Source organism: Odocoileus virginianus, chromosome 8, assembly GCF_023699985.2.
Source record: "Odocoileus virginianus isolate 20LAN1187 ecotype Illinois chromosome 8, Ovbor_1.2, whole genome shotgun sequence".
Lineage (NCBI taxonomy): Eukaryota > Metazoa > Chordata > Mammalia > Artiodactyla > Cervidae > Odocoileus > Odocoileus virginianus.
This window is the reverse complement of record NC_069681.1, coordinates 53,670,315-53,690,181: the sequence shown is the minus strand read 5'-3', so window position 1 is coordinate 53,690,181 and position 19,867 is coordinate 53,670,315. Positions and strand designations below refer to the sequence as shown.

Sequence of the window (19,867 nt, the reverse complement as noted above, 5' to 3'; positions counted from 1 at the left end):
CCATAGATCAGCCCACTCAGCAGTCCAAGGAATAGGACGTAGGTTCAATTCTTTCACAGGCTGTCTCCTCACCATGGGAATCTGACTGGAGAATTCATCTGGTCTCATCAATGCTGTGGCCCTTCTCCCTGGTTCCTGCGTCAGCCCCCTGAATCCAGGAATTAAAGTGGCCAGCTGGTTCAGGTGCAAAGTCTATTAAGGAAGGAATCCCTTTGGCATGAGGTGCCAAAGCTTCCCTCAGATGGGTTTAAAATCCATTGGCCCTTTTGGAGATTTTAGGTTCATATTCCAGATGCCTGACAAGGTCACCATTGTGGTATGAGGCCGAAGACATCCCCCGGGGGGTTGGCTGGTGGTAAAGGAAGTTTGCACACAGGCGTTACCCTCTCATTCAACCAGTGTGCCTTTGCCTTGAGCCTTGCTGTCATCCTGTCAGGCCGAGATGGAGCCACAGAAGCTTCCCCTCTCTCCACCATTTTCCTCTCTCCCCATGTAGACGGAGATCCAGGATTGCCTGGGACCAACTCCCACCTCAGTGTCAGCCTCTTCCTGTTGCCTTGCCCTGAAAGTCCCCTGTCAAATCTCAAAAGACAGAACCACTCAGGCCATAGGCAGTGGGTTAAGCCTCTGGGGTAGCGGAACTATCTTACTCTTCCATCCCCTGTCCTGTTCTCTTCCAGGATCACGGTTCTTTTCAGCAGGAAAGAAAATAAATGTTTATTTAATGCCTCCTATGTTCCAGGCTCTTCTATAGAGATTATGTATCCCATTTGATTCTAAACAACCATACAAATCCTTACTTTGGTAGATGAAATGAAAGTTACACAAGGTCACCCAAGGGTCTGTCAGACTCTGACATAGGGTTTTTGCATGCCCTATGCAATGCTGCCTCAGCCCAGGAATGCCCCCAGCTGTCTTCTTTCTAGAAGCAAAGTTGGCAGCCTTTGAATCCCCTTTCTCATTTTCTCATCATATGAAATGAAGTGAAAGTGTCAGTTGCTCAGTTGTGTCCGACTCTTTGTGACCTCGTGGACTGTAGCCCACCAGGCTCCTCTGTCCGCAGAATTCTCCAGGCAAGAATACTGGAGTGGGTTGTATTCCCTTCTCCAGGGGATCTTCCCGACCCAGGGATCAAACCTGGGTCTCCCACATTGCAGGCAGATTCTTTACTGTCTGAGGCACCAGGGAAGCCCCACGTGAAATGAAGCTCGTTCCTAAATGATATCGACTCTGCCCTTGTCATAATCCTCCCCGTCCTCTCCCAGCACTGTGACCCTGCTTCAGCTGTCTTATCTCACTCTCTTCTGTCTCAGCTCTGCTGCTGTCTCTGGCTTCCTCCCTGGCCCTGCTCACTGCATGCTCACCTTCTTCTGGAGCAGCAGATGTTGAGGCTAGTGGTCAAGGGTGTGGGGACCACAGCCAGACTCCCTGGACTCAAACCTGCCTCTGTCCACTCCTGACTATGCAATCTTGGGCAGTCGGTTTAGTTTCTCTGTGTCTTGGATTTCTTAAGTGTGAAATGATGACAATACTAGTACTTACCTAATGGGATTGTATGGAGACTAAAGGGATTGTATGGAGACTAAAGGAATTGATGCACATAAAGCATCTTGGAAGGTTCCAGGCACGCGCTGAATAGGCGCGAGCTGTTAGCTTACCTTTCCTACTGCAGCATTCAGACCAGCTTGTTTCTCAATGGAACAAATTTCAAAGACACTCCCCTCACACCAAGTGAAAAAAAGTGAAAATGTTAGTCCCTGTGACCCCATGGTCTGTAGCCCACCAGGCTCCTCTGCCCATGGGCTCCTCCAGGCAGGAATATTGGATTGGGTAGCCATTCCCTTCTCCAGTGGATCTTTGTGACCCAGGGATTGAACTTGGGTCTCCTGCATTGCAGGCAGGTTCTTCACCACTGAGCCAGCTGGGAAGTTCCCTTCACACCAGATAAAGACCCAACTCTTGAACTTGGCCTTTGTGCTCTGTTGTTTACTTCCAACCTATTTTACAAACTTCTTTTCCATTAGATTGCAACATACACCCCCAGCTGGCAAGAGCTGATAGACAGCCTCTGTGTCTCACATGCTCACTTGCATATCTTTATTCCTCTGCACATTCACCTTCCCACACATTCATATTCTATTTATTCTTCAAGACTCAAAACCCAGTGGCATCCTTTTCAAGAGGGCTTCCCTGACCCTCCCAGTGGGAAGTAATCTATTTACCTTGTAGATTCCCATAGCAATTTATTATACCTCTCTTTCAGCACTTAACCATGTTTTCCCATCAATTATAGTTATTTATGTATTCATCTACCCAACCAGGATGTAATCTCCTCCAAAGTAGAGACTGTGTTGTGTTAATCTCTGCATTTGCCAAAGTGTCTATACAGTGTCTTCCTCATAATGAGAATTCAATAAAAATTGTGTTTGAATGACTGGGATGTGAGTTTTATCTAATAATAATACTTACCATCTATTGAGTTCTTCCTCCATGCCAAGTACTGGGAGGAGGGTTTAATGTGTTTTGTCTCATTAAATCTTCATGACTCTATGAGGGACTTGTTCTTTTTCTTCTTCCCATTTTTTAGAGGAGGACATTGAGTCACAAATAGGTTCAGTAATTTGTCCTAAGTCACCTGGCTGGTAACTGATGTAATCTGGACTTGACCCCAGTGTTGGTCAGCTCCATGCCCATACTCATCTCCACCACATTAGAGTGCCTCTTGTATTGTCAAAGGAAGGCTTTATGGAGCTAAATCAATGCACGCACACACACACACACACACACACACACACACACACACACTTACTGGTACTTAATTGGCCATTGGGCTTGCTGCCATCTCAGCAGTTGCATCTTGCACAACCATAGCTCTATCTTAGCTGATATACACTTCCTTTTTTTCAGGCAGGGTGGATTCCAAGAGCAGTCATGGGGAGACCTCTCCCGCCAGCTCTGCTTCTTGAGAAAGAAACTGAGCTTCACTTGGTGGCCCGACTACAGGGAACTCATCAACAGATGTGTCAGCATTTATGCCAGGCTGATTAAAATGCAGCAAACGAATCATTCATGGCCTAATGTGCAATGCATTGTATCTTATTTGATAGCGTGTTTGTGCACACATCTTCAGAAACAATATTCTTGTAAATCTAGTATCAAACCCTTAGGGTATTGGTAGTAAGCAGGAAATCAGCAAACACATTGATCCCTCACGCTCTGTGATGTTCGTAGTAGTCATGAAATTGAATTTCATCTTAACATATTAAAATCAATATACAGTGCTCAGTTTAATTTAGAATGTAAATACTATCAAGGGTTTTCAAGACAGAGGAAATAATAGTTTCTAATTCGGATATGTATGTATCATTACACAGACCACTTTCCATTATTTAGAACAAGTGTAACCCTGGAATAGAAAAATATCTAGCTCAGCCTAGTAGAGTAAATGGGAATTCAAGTTCTCTATGGATCAGAATCAGTAGCTAAGAAGGGCTTCTCATTTTAACCACAGGAAATTTAACTGTTCTCTATTTTCTATAAAAAATTTTACCCCAAATTGCCCTTACTGTCTTTAATTCTCTAAACTGTATGTCAAAGAACATTACCTGTGTTAAACTCTAATGAGAGGACTCAGAAGACTTTTGCGATGTGTATTCACAGCAAAACAAAACAAAGCAAGCAAAACAAAATGAAATTCACTTTGACATTATGACGGATGAAGGCCACAGAGATATTCCTTATTTTGGGATATGGGGATATGGAATTCCAAGTGCGCAGGTTCCCAAGTTCTCTCACAATCTTGTTTTGCTTTCTTCTTCCAATCTTTTCTAATTTCACGAATAAAATGGGAAATAGCAATTATTGTGATTACTCTTGCTTATAATAACATTGTACGTTTATCAAAGAATGAAGACATGCCAGGAATGATGTTAAGTTCTTTACATGTGGTTTTAGTTAATATTCTTACCAACCCTCCAATGTAGACATCATCTTTACCTATAGATGAGGAACAGTGACATAGGACTAAAACTGTGTCTGAAGTCACACAGCTGGTGAATGACAATGCAATTGTGAACTGGGTCTATGGCACTTGGGGACTGGTGCTTTTTTTCTGTGGCTGACCTAAGGCGGTGGTGCTAGTCTCTTGGAGAGAGTTATTAACTCTGTCTTCAAGCAACCTTAAAGCTTCACCTCTGGAAAGAGTTGAAAAGAAAGCAGGAGGAGAAAGGTCACCGTCCTCTGACCTGAATGGGAAAGTGTGGATTTCCTGGAGCCCAGGGGTAAGGAAAAAAGTAGACACAAAGGCTACTCAACAGCAGAGATTCCATTTTCGGCTAAGGTGTCCTTCCCTTTTCATCACTGGTGCTGGCTCTTGTGCATCTGCAATTTCTGTGTGATCTCTTTCAGGATACCTGAAAGGCTAAATAGGAAGAGCGGAGTCATTCAGATAGCTCTCTGAAGTCCACAGTTCTATGAGTCAGTCTTGTAGAGGCTGTTTATCCTCCCTGTCCTGCAGGCGGGCACAGGTGATGCCCAGAGAACATTATAATCATTCAATCCGCAATGCTTATTGCCTGTGCTACCAAAGCACTGTGAAAAAAAGAAAAAAAAATCCCTCATGGTATTGAAGCAGTCCCACTTTTATCTTTCAAAGAATACATATTACCTGCCGGTTATTAGGTTTTTTTGTGCTGATTGAACAAGGTCATGTACTTGTAGGAGCCACTTCTTGGGTTAGGACCACAGGGATGTTGTGAGGTAACGTCTGGGAGCACTCGAGCTCCATTGAGAAAGATGCTACGTCAATATCATGTATGATTCTACATTATCAGCCCAACAGGAAAGGCAGGCAGGAGATGCTTCTGCCTCCTCCCCTGGGCACAGTAGTGCAGTGGCTTTAGGTAGATTTCAGCGGGAGGAATGTTCTGGCACCTGCAGGCTTGGATGGAAAGGATGCCGGCTGCTTCGGGAACATTCCAGGGACAGAGTAGAGTGCCACAGATGAGGAGGGACAGAGCCTGTGGTTGTGCATGCCCAGTCTACTCTCTCTTAACAACGACCGGAAGCTGTGCTCTCCATACCAGGGGAATTGAAGTTTGCAAGGGAGAGGGGATGGATTTCGTGTATCTGGCAGTAATGAAGGACTCTTTAAAAAATCAGAGATGCAGTAGCATCTGACCTGGAGTCTGTCACATCCTGTTCAATTCTGTTAGTAAAGTGCATGCACATCCCAAGTTGACCAGAATCAGCTCAAATTGTTCCCTCTGGGTCCTCAGATGAACCTCATCCTTCTCGCTGCTATAAAATTCAAGTTATCTTTTAAATCCCAGCTTACATGTCATGATTTACTCCTTGTGTGTGTTAGTCACTCAGTCATGTCCAACTCTTTGCGAACCCCATGGACTGAGGCCCACCAGGCTCCTCTGTCCATGGAATTCTCCAGGCAAGAATACTGGAGTGGATTGCTCTTCCCTTCTCCAGGGGATCTTCCCTTCTCCCGCGGATCTTCCCGACCCAGGGACAGAACCAGGGTCTCCCACATTGCAGGCAGATTGTTTACCATCTGAGCCACCAGGGAATCCCGGATTTTTCCTTAAGCTTTTCTAAATAGCTGTTATGGGGGAATGGTGTCCCTCACAGTAGTCACATACTGAAGTCGTGATTTCCCGTACCTCTGAATGTGACTGTATTAGGACATAGGGTCTTTAAAGAGGTAATTGAAGTTAAATGAGGTCTTGGGGGTAGGCCCTAGTCCAATATTATTGGGGTCCTTATAGGAAGAGGAGATTAGGACACAAACAGGCACAGAGGGAGGGCCATGTGAAGACAGAGGAGGGAGAGAGCCGTCTGCAAGCCGAGGAGAGAGACGTTAGAAGACAGCAACCCTGCCGACCCCTTGATCTTGGACTTCTAGCCTCCAGAATTATAAGAAAGTAAATTTTTGTGTTCTAAGACACCCAGCCTGTGGTACTTTGTTATGGCAGCTCTAGCAGACTAATAGCCAAAAAGTAATTAAAGAAAAAGATTACACTCTTACCAAAAGTTTCTACTTAAACTGCAGGTCATAGGCCACCAGCATTCATATCACCTTTGCCTGATGAACGCTGCAGACTCTCAAGACTCACTCAGACCTTTGGAATGCAAATCTGCCCTTTGACAAGATCTATTAGTGATAGGTATGCCTGTTAAGGTGAGAACTGCCAATGAACAGCGCAGTTTGCCCTCGAAACCAACCCCAGCGTTAGTGTTTAAATGAACAATGATTTATTATTTCTCATGATTCCCTGGAGAAGGGAATGGCAACCCACTGCAGTATTCTTGCCTGGAGAATTCCATGGACAGAGGACCTGGTGGGCTACAGGCCATGGGGTCACAAAGAGTCAGACATGGCTAAAGCGCCTGAGCACGCAAACACAACGGTGCCTTTGGTCTTCTGGGCACCACGGAGTGAGGCAGAGTCAACAGTCACTGCATGATTTCCAGGAAAGGGCTGAGCCAGTGGATGGAAACTTGTGGTGGAGACTCACTGACCCCAAATTCAGGACTGCTGTTTGTTACATCCGTGTCCTTTGCAGGCCTGCCTTCTGGTCTTCCTAGAGGCCTATAATACTTGACAGTATCGTGTGCACTCCACAGTCCTCCCTGTCCTTCAAGTCCTAATTTGAATCAGAATTTCTTTCTCAGGCCTTTGGGGTGGGATTTCTCTCCCCCTCTCAAGTGTGTGCTGTGCGTTCAGTCCCTCAGTAGTGTCCGACTCTTCACAAACCCATAGACTGTAGCCAACCAGGCTCCTCTGTCCATGGAATGTTCCAGGTAAGAATATTGCAGTGGGTTGCCGTTTCCTACTCCAGGGGAATTTTCCTAACCTAGAGATTGAACCCGCACCTCTTGTGGCTCCTGCACTGGCAGGCAGATTCTTTATGACTAGCACCACCTGGGAAGCCCCTCCTTCTTGGAGTTTCCTAGAAATGTTAAGGTTTTCCTATTATCTATTTACTTTAAATGACTTTGTTTTGGCATTGGTTGTGTTTGTGTCTATTTCTAGTCCCTAAGAGCTGACATGAAATTCTACCTGTGTTTGTATTGGTCCCAGTCCCTGGACCGGGAATTTGTGCACCTGAAAATAGAACATGATGCAAGATATTGGATTGACCATAAAGTTCATTGTGTTTTTCCATAAGACATTACTGGAAAATCTGAACGAACTTTTTGGTCCACCCAATATGACCAAAAAAAGAAAAATTCTAACATACTGTTTTTCATCAATATACTTTCAAGCCTTTTATATTTTGTGAATTGTCATCCAGGTGTAAACTTCCGTGGTATAATTCACTTTTACATTTTCTATCATCCCTTGCAGATGTCGAAGTTTGGGGCCATTGAGGAGCCAAGGCTGAATTAAGTGCTGCTGTCTTGTAGGTCTCTGAGCAGACTTTTTTCATTTTAAAGTTTTAAAAATTTCTACTCCTTAACTAAGTTTTAAAAATTATAGGCATACATTTTATGAAACATTGCTGTTTTTCTTAGGGAGTCATGTAGTTCTTTAGACAAGCCTATGTATTCAGAATATTCCAGATAATATCACTTGAGGAAGATCTTAACTGGTGGAAATAATACTATAGATGACAATTTAATAATTTACACTAGAGTTATGATTGATTTAACACTCAAAGGCTTTAAATAAGCAGACATAGCATTTTTCGGTTACATTTTAAGTTTCTGTGTAGCCTGTAATGAAATGCTAGAGATCTTCCAGTCATTCTATGGAACAAGAACTTGAATTTCCTTCAACACCTGGTTTCCATCTGAGGATGGCACTGGACCTTTTTATTACCAAGTTCCCTGGTGGCTCAGGTGGCAAAGAATGTCTGCAATGCAGGAAATCTAGGTTCAATCCTTGGGTCAGGAAGATCCCCTAAAGAAGAGTATTCTTGCCTGGAGAAATCCATGGACAGAGAAGCCTGGTGGGCTACAGTCCACAGGGTCACAAAGATTCAGACACGACTGAGCGACTAACACTTTCACCTTTTTCTTCCTGAATTTTACTAAAAGAAATTGTCAAGCATTATTTTAAGGCTGAATAGTGTTTCTGATAATAAGCCCTGTACATATTTTGTTTATTTGTGTGATTACTCCTTTTAGCTGTGAGAATTTGAAAGTGCAGATTTAACAACAAAATCTGCTCACCTTATTGTATTTATTCCATATGTTGATTAAAAAAAAACCCATATGTTCTGTAGTAAGATGATGGCAAGCTAAAAACGGTCCCTAAAATGTCCTTTCCCAACTTCCCATGAAAAAAAACAAAACAAAACACAATGAGCGTTATGTCTTTTAGAGAACACAGGTTCTTTTAAACTTCCATAATGTGTTGTGGGGAAGTGAAATGTACAGAAACAGAAAGAACTACAGAAGAAAATAACTACTGATTGATACTTCAAAAAACAAGGGAAAGAAGGATTAAGATGCATGTATTTTAATCAAAATTAAAAGTGTATTAAAGGACATTTAAACGGAAAATTTGAAAGACTTGACTACTCTTGGAAATTAAAGCCAGCACTCAACCATATGGCAGAGTCCAGGAGGAGTGTTTGCCATCTGTGGTTTGGAGACACTAGTTTGAAGATCCTAGCTGTAGCCCACACATGCACTCTGAATATGAACAGCTCGGCTGGCTGGAATGTAGGATGGGGGTCATGCGACTCTTTATTCAGCCTGCCTCTTGGGTAAAGAAGTAAGGCGAATGACCGAGCAGCTGCTGTCTGCTAGTTGGAAATGTCTCCTTGTTTGGCCAAAGCAGAAGCAGCTTCCCTTTCTCTACCTCCTATTACTTCTAGCATCAGTGTCCCTGGAGTGGAAGAGTGGACTGAAGCATTCTACAATTGTGGAACAAATGTTGTTATAGACAAAGGTTAAGTACACATACAGGCCTCCTGGATGGCTTCACCGTAGACAATCCAGTGCAGGTAAAGTGGATTCGATTCTTAGGTCAGAAAGATTCCCTGGAGAAGGAAATGGTTCTTGCCTGGAAAATCCCATGGATGGAGGAGTCTGGTGGCCTACAGTCCATGGGGTCGTAAGAGTCAGACACGACTTAGTGATGAAATAACAAGTACATACACTCACACACGAGTGTGCGTGTGCACGTGTGCCCTTAGTGAAATTTTAGAGAATTTGGCAGATGTCATTTGTTAGATTATTAGGCCACATCCTCTCAATAAGAAATTTTAAACAATTTAAATAGAAATTTCCAGGCCCTTAAAAATTAAAAAAAATTGCTTTCCTAATAACTTAGTCAGTATAGAAAACAATGAAGTTGTAGGTCACTTCAAACACACATATATGAGAATATTATGTATCAAAACATGGATGAATTTAAAGGTATGCTCAGAAACATTAGTTATTAAAAGAGAGAAAGTGAATCATTGAATGACTGAGTTTAACAGTTAGAAGAAAGCAAAGAAAACCCCACAAGGAAAGTAAAAAAGATGAAAGTAAGAAAACTAATGGGAGAAATTAGTGAATTAGAGAACACCATGCGTGATCAGAAAATGAATATAAAAACTGTTTCAAAGAAATTCAGCAAACTAGATAAACACTTAATAAAGTTAATGAATAATTAAAAAGAAAATATAAGTACATGAAATTAGAAATAAGAAAAAAGTTATTATAATGTCTTACATGAGCATACTATGGACAATTTTATATTAACAATTTGAGTCTAAATTAAATATATGATTCTTTGAGGAAAAAGACATGTGCACAAAGGTGACTTAATAGAAAGCATGCAAAATAATTTTAAAATCATAAAAAGTAAGGAAATAAATCACCAAGATAATTGTTCAACTCATAATAAGACAGACTGCAAAATTCACTGAGGACAAACATATAAAGAAAAAGTTATACATATTTGAGCAGACAGCAACATGACTTCAGTGATTCCAGAAGCAGGTGTGAAGATGGGTTTTTGATCGGCCTGGATTCCTGGTGACTATAATAAACAGAGCCCCCTACTGACCCCAGAGTACATGTAACCTGAGTGAGAAAGAAAACTTTTTTTAAACCACTGATAGCTGAGGTTGTTTGTAACTATCTGTTCTAACTGACTGACAACACACTAATATAAAAATATAATCAACAGCATAGAAAAAAAACTTAAGACTCATCATCCACAAAGAATACTGTATGTGGTATAGAGGCATCACAGATAAGTGGGGAAAGGACAAAGATTAGTTATTTAGACAAAGAGAAATTTTAATTCTCACTTTACACTATAGAACAAAATCCATGTGGATTAAAGAGTTAAATGTAAAAATTCAAGACTTCAGTGTAAAAAGAATAATGAAAGTGATTACTAAAAGTCTGAATAGGGCTGTATGTTTTTGAGGGGCTCAAAAAGACTTTGGAACTGACAAAAGTTATGCCCAAAGAAAGCCCCAAAAATTCAAATTAATAAATGCTGAATTAAATATTAAGAAACCAAAATCTATTCAATTGCCACTCAAATGTAATTATATATGAGTTTAAATCAGGAGAATAAAGTCAAATAAATAATTTATGTTCATCAAAACTCATACTTTAGCTTATAAGATCTTATAATCAGCATTGAATTCACATTGAATTCATCTCCTAGAATTCCAGGGCATCACTGGTCAGAGTTAAGAGTATAGTTTCTTGACTTGACTTTTCTATATACTAATCAGCACCATGAACTCCTACAGTCATTTAACCTCTAGGAGATAATTCTTTTTACTGTACGTAAAAGTACCGGACTAGATGATCTTTAAGGTCTTTTCCAGTTGTTAAAAACTGTGACAAATTAATTGTCACTGTGACTAGTGAAGCTATCCACACCAATCAAAGTATTAAGAAAATATTGTGATAAAGGGATATTAAATAGTAAGCAAAACAAGCTGGTTAAAGGGAAAACATTTATAAAAGTATAGTTGTATTTTTCTCTTGGGATTTGAATATATAATATGTGTGTATACTTAGATAAGGTACAACGAAAATATGTTATTTCTTTACTGAAGCACAACTCCAGGATTTTAGTCATAAATTCACCCCAGTAACCTGATGACCTGTTTTTGATAGGTGAATTTTTTGCAGATTATCCAGTAAGCAAGCCAACCCATAAAGTAAAAGGATAATATATCATAGAAAGTAGTTAGGCAATTGTTTTGGATATGTGAGGTTTGACTTTAATTATTTATACAATTTCATAGTGCAGTAGTAAGTGTCATGTGGTATTTTTCTAAAAAAATAATGACGATGTCTAAACATGAGCTCTCACTAGAGTTTTTGTGTTAAATTTTCACAGAAACATTTATTTAGTGAAACTTACTGAATCTGAAAATAAATTGTATTTAAATCAGTTAGGTTCTGATAAGCAAGATGTGTTTTTCACTTACAGAATGAGAAATGCTTAAGAGGAGGAAATGAAGTTACCCAGTAATAATTCATATCTTTACTCATTTGAGCCCTGCTTCTTCTCAAGACCTTTTGTGAGACTTTGGACTTGGGAATGAAATCCTAGCTTTTCCTACCACATTCAAGGATGAGGAGTCTACCACTGATGGAAGAATGATTGTCAGCAAGCAGTTGTGTGTGTATTCACTCAGTTGCTCCGTCATGTTTGACTCTTTGCAACCCCAAGGACTGTAGCCCATCTGGCTCCTCGGTCCATGGGATTTCCCAGCCAAGAATACTGCAGTGGGTCACCATTCCCTTCTCCAGAGGATCTTCCCGACCCAGAGATCGAACTCACATCTCCTGCACTGGTAGGCGGGTTCTTCACCACTTGAGCCACCTGGGAAGCAGTTATGAGGCAGCTTCTCTGTGTCAGGTACTATTTGGGCTCCAGGAGTATAAAGGTGAACACAGCACAGTTCTTACTCTCAGTGACCCCAGAGTCTACTGTGGAGATGAGCATAAATATATATAGATATATATTTAAGGGTAAATAACATTATGTTCTGTAATACAGACACCCAAAGTTTAGTGGCTTAACACAATATAAATTTAGTTCTTACTGGCAAGTGGTCTTCAGGACAGTCGTTCAGAGTCTCAGGCTTCCTCTATTGTGAGTTGCCTTCTCCTAGGACAGTGGGGGTCCTCTGATGAATCCTGGTATCCAGACAGAAAAGAGAGCGTGGAAGATCACACAAGCAGACAGGGATTGGCATACATCAATTTTGCCTACATTCCATATGGCCTGGAACTCAGTCACAATGTCACACTTAACTGCCAGGGAAGCTGGGGAACGTGAACCAGTCTGTACCGAGGAGGTAACAGAAACGCATTCTCAAAAACACATTTTGTGTCTGCGGTAACTTAGGAAGAAAAAGGTCCTCAACCAGTGCATAGCTACTATTACAGTACATTGTGAGGATGATCCCGGCTGGGTAAGCCGACACATGATAGGAATTCCATAAATGGCAAATATCAAACTGCTATTGAAATTACAGACACAATAAATCCTTATAGAGTAAAAAGAACGAAAAATACTCCTGTTGTTCAGTTGCTAAGTCATGTCTGACTCTTTGTATTATGTTCAATGAAACCTCAGTTACTTTATAAAACAGAACCATAGCGTTTTAAACGTTGAAATCTTTACTGAGATACTTGTTGATTCATATGTTGTTTGAAGAAACAAAAGAGTGATTTCTTGTGAAACTTCAACTGATTTCATCTAATGGTCATATTTTGAAATAACTCTAGTAGAGTATCATGACCAGGATATTGACATTGATGTAATCCACACAATCAACCAAATATATTCAGGTTTCCCCAATTTTACTGGTCTATTTATGTCTATCAGTGTTTATCACATGCATAGGTTCATGCATCCACCACCACAGTTAAGATACAGGACAGATTCATCACCACAAAGACCCCTTCCACCTCCCTCCTCTATCTCTGACCTCTGGTAGCATTCTGCTCTTTTTCAATTTTATTAACGTATAGTTGATTTACAATGTTGTGTTAATTTCTGCTTACAGCAAAGTGATTCAGTTATACATATATATTCTTTTTCATATTCTTTTCCATTATGGTTTATCATAGGATATTGAATATAATTCCCTGTGCTATACAGTGGGACCTTGTTGTTAACTCCATCTATATAGAATAGTTTGCATCTGTTAATCCCAAACTCACAATCCTTCCCTTCCCCACCCCCTCCCCTTTGTCAACCACAAGTCTGTTCTCTACGAGTCTGTTTCTGTCTCATAGATATGTTCATTTGTGCTGTATTTTAGATTCCACATGTAAGTGATATACACATAATCTTCTCTTTCTGACTTACTTCACTTTGTATGATAAACTCTAGGTCGATCCATGTTGCTATAAATGGCATTATTTCATTCTTTTTTATGCCTGAGTAATATTCCACTGTGTATACATGCTTACCACATTTTTTTTTTAATCCATTCATCTGTCAATGGACATTTAGTTCACTTCTATGTTTAGGTTATTGTAAACTGCTGCTATGAAAATTGGGATGCCTGTGTATTTTCAAATTATAGCTTTGTATGGACATGTAGCAACCGTTATTCTTTAACTTCATTTCTAAAATGTTGTTACTTAAAAAAATGTTATACAAACAGAAGTAAACAGGTATAACCTTTGGTTACTAGCTTCTTTTCCCACTTAGCATAACTCTCTGCAGTCATCAAAACTGCGTTTATCAATTATTCCTTTTTTTTATTGCTGAGTACTATTCCATGGTTTGGATGTACCACAGTCTGTTTAACCAGTGGCTAGCTGAAAAACACCTAGACTAACTCCAGTGTTATGACTATTACAAGTAAAGCTGCTGTGAACACTTCTGCACAGTTTTTGTTTTTTTTTTTTTTTTGAGGGGAGGCAAGAAAGAAAGTCTCCATTTCTCTGGGATAAATGCTCAAGAGTGCCATTTGCTAGGTCACATAGAAGTTGCATGTTATATTTTATAAGAAATTGTTACAATGTTTCCCAGAATGTCTTACGATTTTACATTCTCATCAGAAGTACACAGAGATCCAATTTCTCCATACTTTAGCTAGGATTTAGTGTTGTCCTTATTTTTACTTTTAGTTATTCTGATGGTTGCAGTTTCAATTTGTATTTTTCTACCTGTGCTTATTTGCCATCTGATTATCAGAACCATAGTGTTTTTTATTTGAAACAGATTTTAGAAATTTTCTTATTCTTACAAATAACTTCCTCTTTTTAACTTAAAGATTTCTGGAAAATTCCTATTGATTCACTTACTCTCCATCTGAAAGTCCCATTTTCTTTGAAGCACTCTTCAACTCCTAAGCCCGAGTTAATTATACCTTTCTTTGCAGCTAAAGTTACAATGAATGCCTATCTTCTCTGGATTCCACTTTGTTCTCTTTCTATTGTAGCAGTTATCAAAGTGTGTTTTCATGAAAATATTTACCTGTCTGTGCTTCCCACTAAACTGTGCTCTGAGAGAAAGGATTGTCTTACATATTTTTGCCTCTCCGGCCCCTTTTAGGGTGTCTGGTATGTTTAAATGCTTAATAAACATTTTCAGTCAGCTTAGTTACTTCCTTATGGTCTGCCTCTTTCTCAAAAGGATTTGAACATCTACTACACTGGGCACCCGCACAAATGCTAACTCATTTAGAACTCTAACCAGCCTGAGGAATAGGGATCTAACTCAGAATTCAGTAATTTGAAGTTTTCTATCCCAGAAAGCAGCAGAGCTGAAGCTTGGCTGTGCATCTTCTCGTTGCTATGTCACAGTTGTCCAGAGGGGGAGCAATTGAGTTGCATTCTTTTCCTTGCACCTTGTAGATGGTGCATCCTCTTCTCATTCATTGGCTGCTATAGTTTGCTCAGGCATCCTATTGACTGCTGTGCCTCCTTGGCCCATGACCAGCTCAGAATGGGCAAAAACCATTTCTACACGTCCCTTCCCCGCAAGGCTTTGCTCTGAACACCTCCTTCCTCACTAGCCTTCAGGCGGAAAGGTTCTATTAACCATTGAATTGCCAGTTGCCCATGACCTTCCATTCTCTCTAGTAATTCCTGTGCACGTGGCCTTTGGATTTTCCCTTCACATGTCACCTCCTTTCCCCCTTCATCCTACTAGTTTTACTCAGACAGAGGCCATGATTTTACAGGGCAGTAGTACTGAGTTATCACAAATCTGACTTTGCATGATTAAAGTGAAAGTGAAAGTCACTCAATCCTGTCTGACTCCTTGCGACCCCATGGACTGTAGCCTGCCAGGCTCCTCTGTCCATGACATTCTCCAAGCCAGAATACTGGAGTGGGTAGCCATTCTCTTCTCCAGGGGATCTTCCCAACCCAGGGACTGAACCCAAGTCTCCCACATTGCAAGTGGATTCTTTACTGCCTCAGCCACCAGGGAAGCCCAAGAATACTGGAGTGGGGGAATCATCCCGACCCTGGTGATATCACCATTTTCTTGTATCATCAAGAAAAAACTAAGGACTTAATATATATCATTTCAGATTAAGGGAGAGTTTAGAACTGTCTGAAAAGCAGCTTCTAAAAAAGTCCACCAAAAAAAAGAAAAATATTAAAACATTTCAATATGCTTCAGAAAAAAATGCTTTTCTGTAAAATATTTACTGACTTAATGTAGGTTATATTTAGTTAACTGAACTTCTCAAATTCTAAAAGATGCTAAAGTTGTAAGCTTGGGTATAAGGAAATTTATTGTGTAAAAAGTATTATTTTTGTTTGTATTTTGAGAACTTTGTTTTAGTTCTTATTTGGACCTCAGAATCTCCAACTATAAAAGGGAAAGGGCTCTCACACTTAAATGTGAACAGAAGAAAGTGACTTTCTAAAATAGAAAAAAGAGAAAGGGTACAAATACATGTCCTTTTCTCCTTATGTCTAATTAGTAAGATAAATATTATCAGATTCTCTAAATAATTCTCTGTGCTAATGCGCTGGTAAAACAAAATTTAAACTTTGAAATTGCTTCCAATAGCTAGTAATAGACTAGATACTAGAGTGAAATTCACTAACCTGTTTTGTCAAAGAGCAAGCAGTTCTTCCCCACGTTCACCACGTGGCTCCAGCTCTTTAGCGCCCCCTGGCTATTGCTCGCTCATGCCTGGCATAACTTCTGTCGCTGCTGCTGCTGCTGCCAAGTCGCTTCAGTCGTGTCCGACTCTGTGCGACCCCATACACCGCATCCCTCCAGGCTCCCCCATCCCTGGGATTCTCCAGGCAAGAACACTGGAGTGGGTTGCCATTTCCCTCTCCAATGCATGAAAGTGAAAAGTGAAAGTGAAGTCGCTCAGTCGTGTCTGACTCCTAGCGACCCCATGGACTGCAGCCCACCAGGCCCCTCCGTCCATGGGATTTTCCAGGCAAGAGCACTGAAGTGGGGTGCCATTGCCTTCTCCGTAACTTCTGTTGGTTAGTCGCTGAAGTTGTGCCCGCCCGTTTGCCACCGCAAGGACTGTAGTCCACCAGGCTCCTCTGATCATCTAAAGGCACGTCTAACTCCTTATAAACGGCTAAGCCTTTGCCCTCTCCCCTTTCTCTTTTTATTCTGTTGAGACACTGTGTTTTGTAATTATACTATATTTATTTTATATCATCAGGGGGTAAGTTCTTACTAAGGAATTTCAAGAACATTAAAGTGTCAAGACTTTAAAAAAAATGTGCTATTGATGAAAATCTTTGCACAATATAGCACACACTTCCATGCCTATGAAACTGAGCAAAATTTGAATTTTTCTTACAAGACAGTAAGGTGAAAATGTAAAACAATGTCCTAGAAACTGAGTTTTATAGACTCAGTTTACTTTTATTTATTATTTCAACTAAGATTTATTAAGCACACATTATTTTCTACATACTCATTTGTGTCTTCATATTTAATTTCTCCTGATTGTCACAACATGGAAGCTACCGAAGCAACCAGGACTACATAGTTTCCCCTATATTAAGCTTTTTGTTTATTTGTTTTAAGGAAGGAAGGGAGAAAATAAGAAAAAAAATCAGTCAAAATATACTAAAATTTGACTTATTTACATGATATCTATTCAAGCCATTTTATCTGCTTTTCTCATCTTAGCCACCCTCACCTTCCTATGCAGACTCAAACACAGACACAGAACAGAAGAAAGTAAAAATGTATCTGAATCTGATAAAATAATTATTGTAGAGACCAAGGATATCACTCTAATGAGATGAAAGGAGCAATACCCTGCTTTTTCAAGAGACTATATTTGATCAAATGTAAACACAGACGAGACTCTCTGCTTATACCTGACAACCTTCGGTCCTGAGGGGAAGCAAACAGCAGAAACTGCAGACAATGATGATGATTTTAAAAGTGGCTAGTGTGATGGCCGGGAGGCTAAGTGACACTAAAGCCTACTGGTACATGGTAGCAAGAACCAACCAAAGTATAACCACCAATTCTGCTGATAAAGACTGGATTTTAACATGAACTTGAGAAATTGCAAAGAGCACCTGAAAAAAATCTTCAAACGACTTATACAAGGCAATCAGAAAATATTTGGAAATAATCATTAGTAACATTTTTGATATAGTGGTTTTATGTGAGTACATGCACAATTTTTTATTTTTTATAAAAATGGGATTACGCTTTGTCTTCCTTTTGTTTATTATATTGTGTACTGTGACCTTATGTTGCATGGCTGCATCGTAGAGGCTGGGTGGTTTTGGAGGCAGGATATCTGTAGGATCATCTCTCTTCTTATCCTGCCCAGATCTTGCCCAGCTCCAAGGCTCAACTTCCGTGTCAGCCCTGTTGTAAGTCACTTTGTCCAGGAATCACTTCCTTCTTTGAACACTTGTATCAGTGTTTGTTCTCATTCAACTGTTTGTTTCCTGACCTGTTTCAGAGGAGGACTTAAAAATATTCTTTTTAAAAAAAATTTATTTATTTTTAATTGGAGAATATTGCTTTACGATGTTGGTTTCTGCAATACATCAACATGAATCAGCATACATCAACATGAATCAGCCATAGGCATACATAGGTCCCGTTCCCTCTTGAACCTCCCTCCCACCTCCCACATCATCTACCCCTCTAGGTTGTCACAGAGCAGTGGGTCTGAGCTCCCTGGGTCATATAGCAAATTTCCACTGGCTATCTGTTTTATAGCACCTACATAGGTAATAAATATATGTAAGTGCTACTTTCTCAATTCATCCCACCCTCTCCTTCCCCCACTGTGTCCACAACTCTGCCCTATATTAATGGAATATATAAATGGAATCTAGAAAGATAGTACTGATGAAACCACTTGCAGGATAACATACTCTTCATAAATATGTTCTGTCTCCCCAGGCAGAGGGTATTTTTTCCTCTACTTACAATTTTTTCCATCCCTAGTCCCGCATGTATCCCTGTGCATTACACAGAGGTGATTAATAGATGATAGTTGATAGTAGCTGCTCAGTGTAGACAGGATACTTCAGAAAATCAATCTGAGTTTCTAGGAATTCTCTCTACTTCTAGGATAATTTTATATTGTGACTGATGATTGACTACACCCGAAGCCATAGAGGCAGGAACCTATTTCTGTCTCAACATTTAAGGGTTCTTTGAGTGAGCATTCTTTTCAAGATCACAGGTTAAACTGTAGCCTCCGTGAAAGGGAAGGCCCTTGTATGTGAGCCCTGTAGAAGCCAACTTCATGCACACAAATATCCCTTCTTGTTCATTCCCTTTCCACCACCTGCCCAGCATCCCTCATATCATCTCCCTCTGATTGGCTGCTTGCTGATCACCCTGTCTGTTTTCCTCAGCTGCTGTGGTTTGGGTGCCTTGCCTTTGGCCTCCATAAAGTCAGGTCTTTGTTCCTCAGTGGGGCTCCATTATCTGGCCACAGATGACCATTTCCAACCTGACAAATCCCTGCATTTCTTCATACATTTACAGCGAATGAACCTCATCGGTCATCCCAGGAGTGAAAGTGAAAGTTTAGTCACTCAGTCGTGTCCGACTCTTTGCAACCCCATGGACTGTAGCCTACCAGGCTCCTCTGTCCATGGGATTTTCCAGGCAAGAGTACTGGAGTGGGTTGCCATTTCCTTCTCCAGAGGATCTTCCTGACCCAGGAATTGAACCCAGGTCTCCCACATTGTAGGCAGACGCTTTACCATCTGAGCCGCCATGGAGTACCAAGCCATTTAATGCTTCTTTGCTTTTGATCTTGCTGAAATACCATGTTCTTAGGAATTCCCTGGTGGTCCAGTGGTTAGGGGGGCTTCCTGGGTGGAGCTAGTGGTAAAGAATGCAGCTGCCAATGCAGGAGATGAAAGAGACTCAGGTTCCATCCCTGGGTCGGGAAGATCCCCTGGAGGAGGGTATGGCAACCCACTCCCGTATCCTGCCTGAAGAATCCACAGACATCAGAGGATCCTGGTGGGCTACAGTTCATAGGGTTGCAGAATCAGACACAACTGAAGCGACTTAGCACGCACGCACACACCAGTGGTCAGAACTCTGCACTTCCACCCTGTTCTTTTCTCTCTTTGCTCCTCTTCTTTTCTATGTATGGAAATCATGCTCACTCTTTGAGTAAGATTTCAGCTCAAATGTTATCGTCTAAGTGAAGTCAGAATTCTCCCTTCTGTGTGTGTGTGAGTGTGTGTGCATGCAGCAATTTTACTATACATTTATTCTACTGTTATATTTTATTAGGACTTCTCTGGCGGCTCAGGCGGTAAAGCGTCTGCCTGCAATGTGGGAGACCCAGGTTTGATCCCCAGGTCAGGAAGATCCCCTGGAGAAGGAAATGGCAACCCACTCCAGTACTCTTGCCTTAAGGGTTGTGTATTTCTCCTAGCTTCCCTGGTGGCTCAGTGGTAAAGAATCTGCCTGCCAATGCAG

General features: G+C 40.8%; 1 long non-coding RNA gene across 1 annotated transcript; it reads right to left on the bottom strand.

Annotated features, from left to right (window-relative positions):
* Positions 1–3,929: 3,929 nt before the first annotated feature.
* Positions 3,930–7,862, bottom strand: LOC110135824 (uncharacterized). Its single transcript, XR_011488952.1, has 2 exons — positions 7,709–7,862; positions 3,930–4,420 (listed from the first exon to the last, which is right to left on the bottom strand). It is a non-coding gene; the product is annotated as an uncharacterized lncRNA (long non-coding RNA).
* Between the last annotated feature and the right edge of the window lie 12,005 nt (positions 7,863–19,867).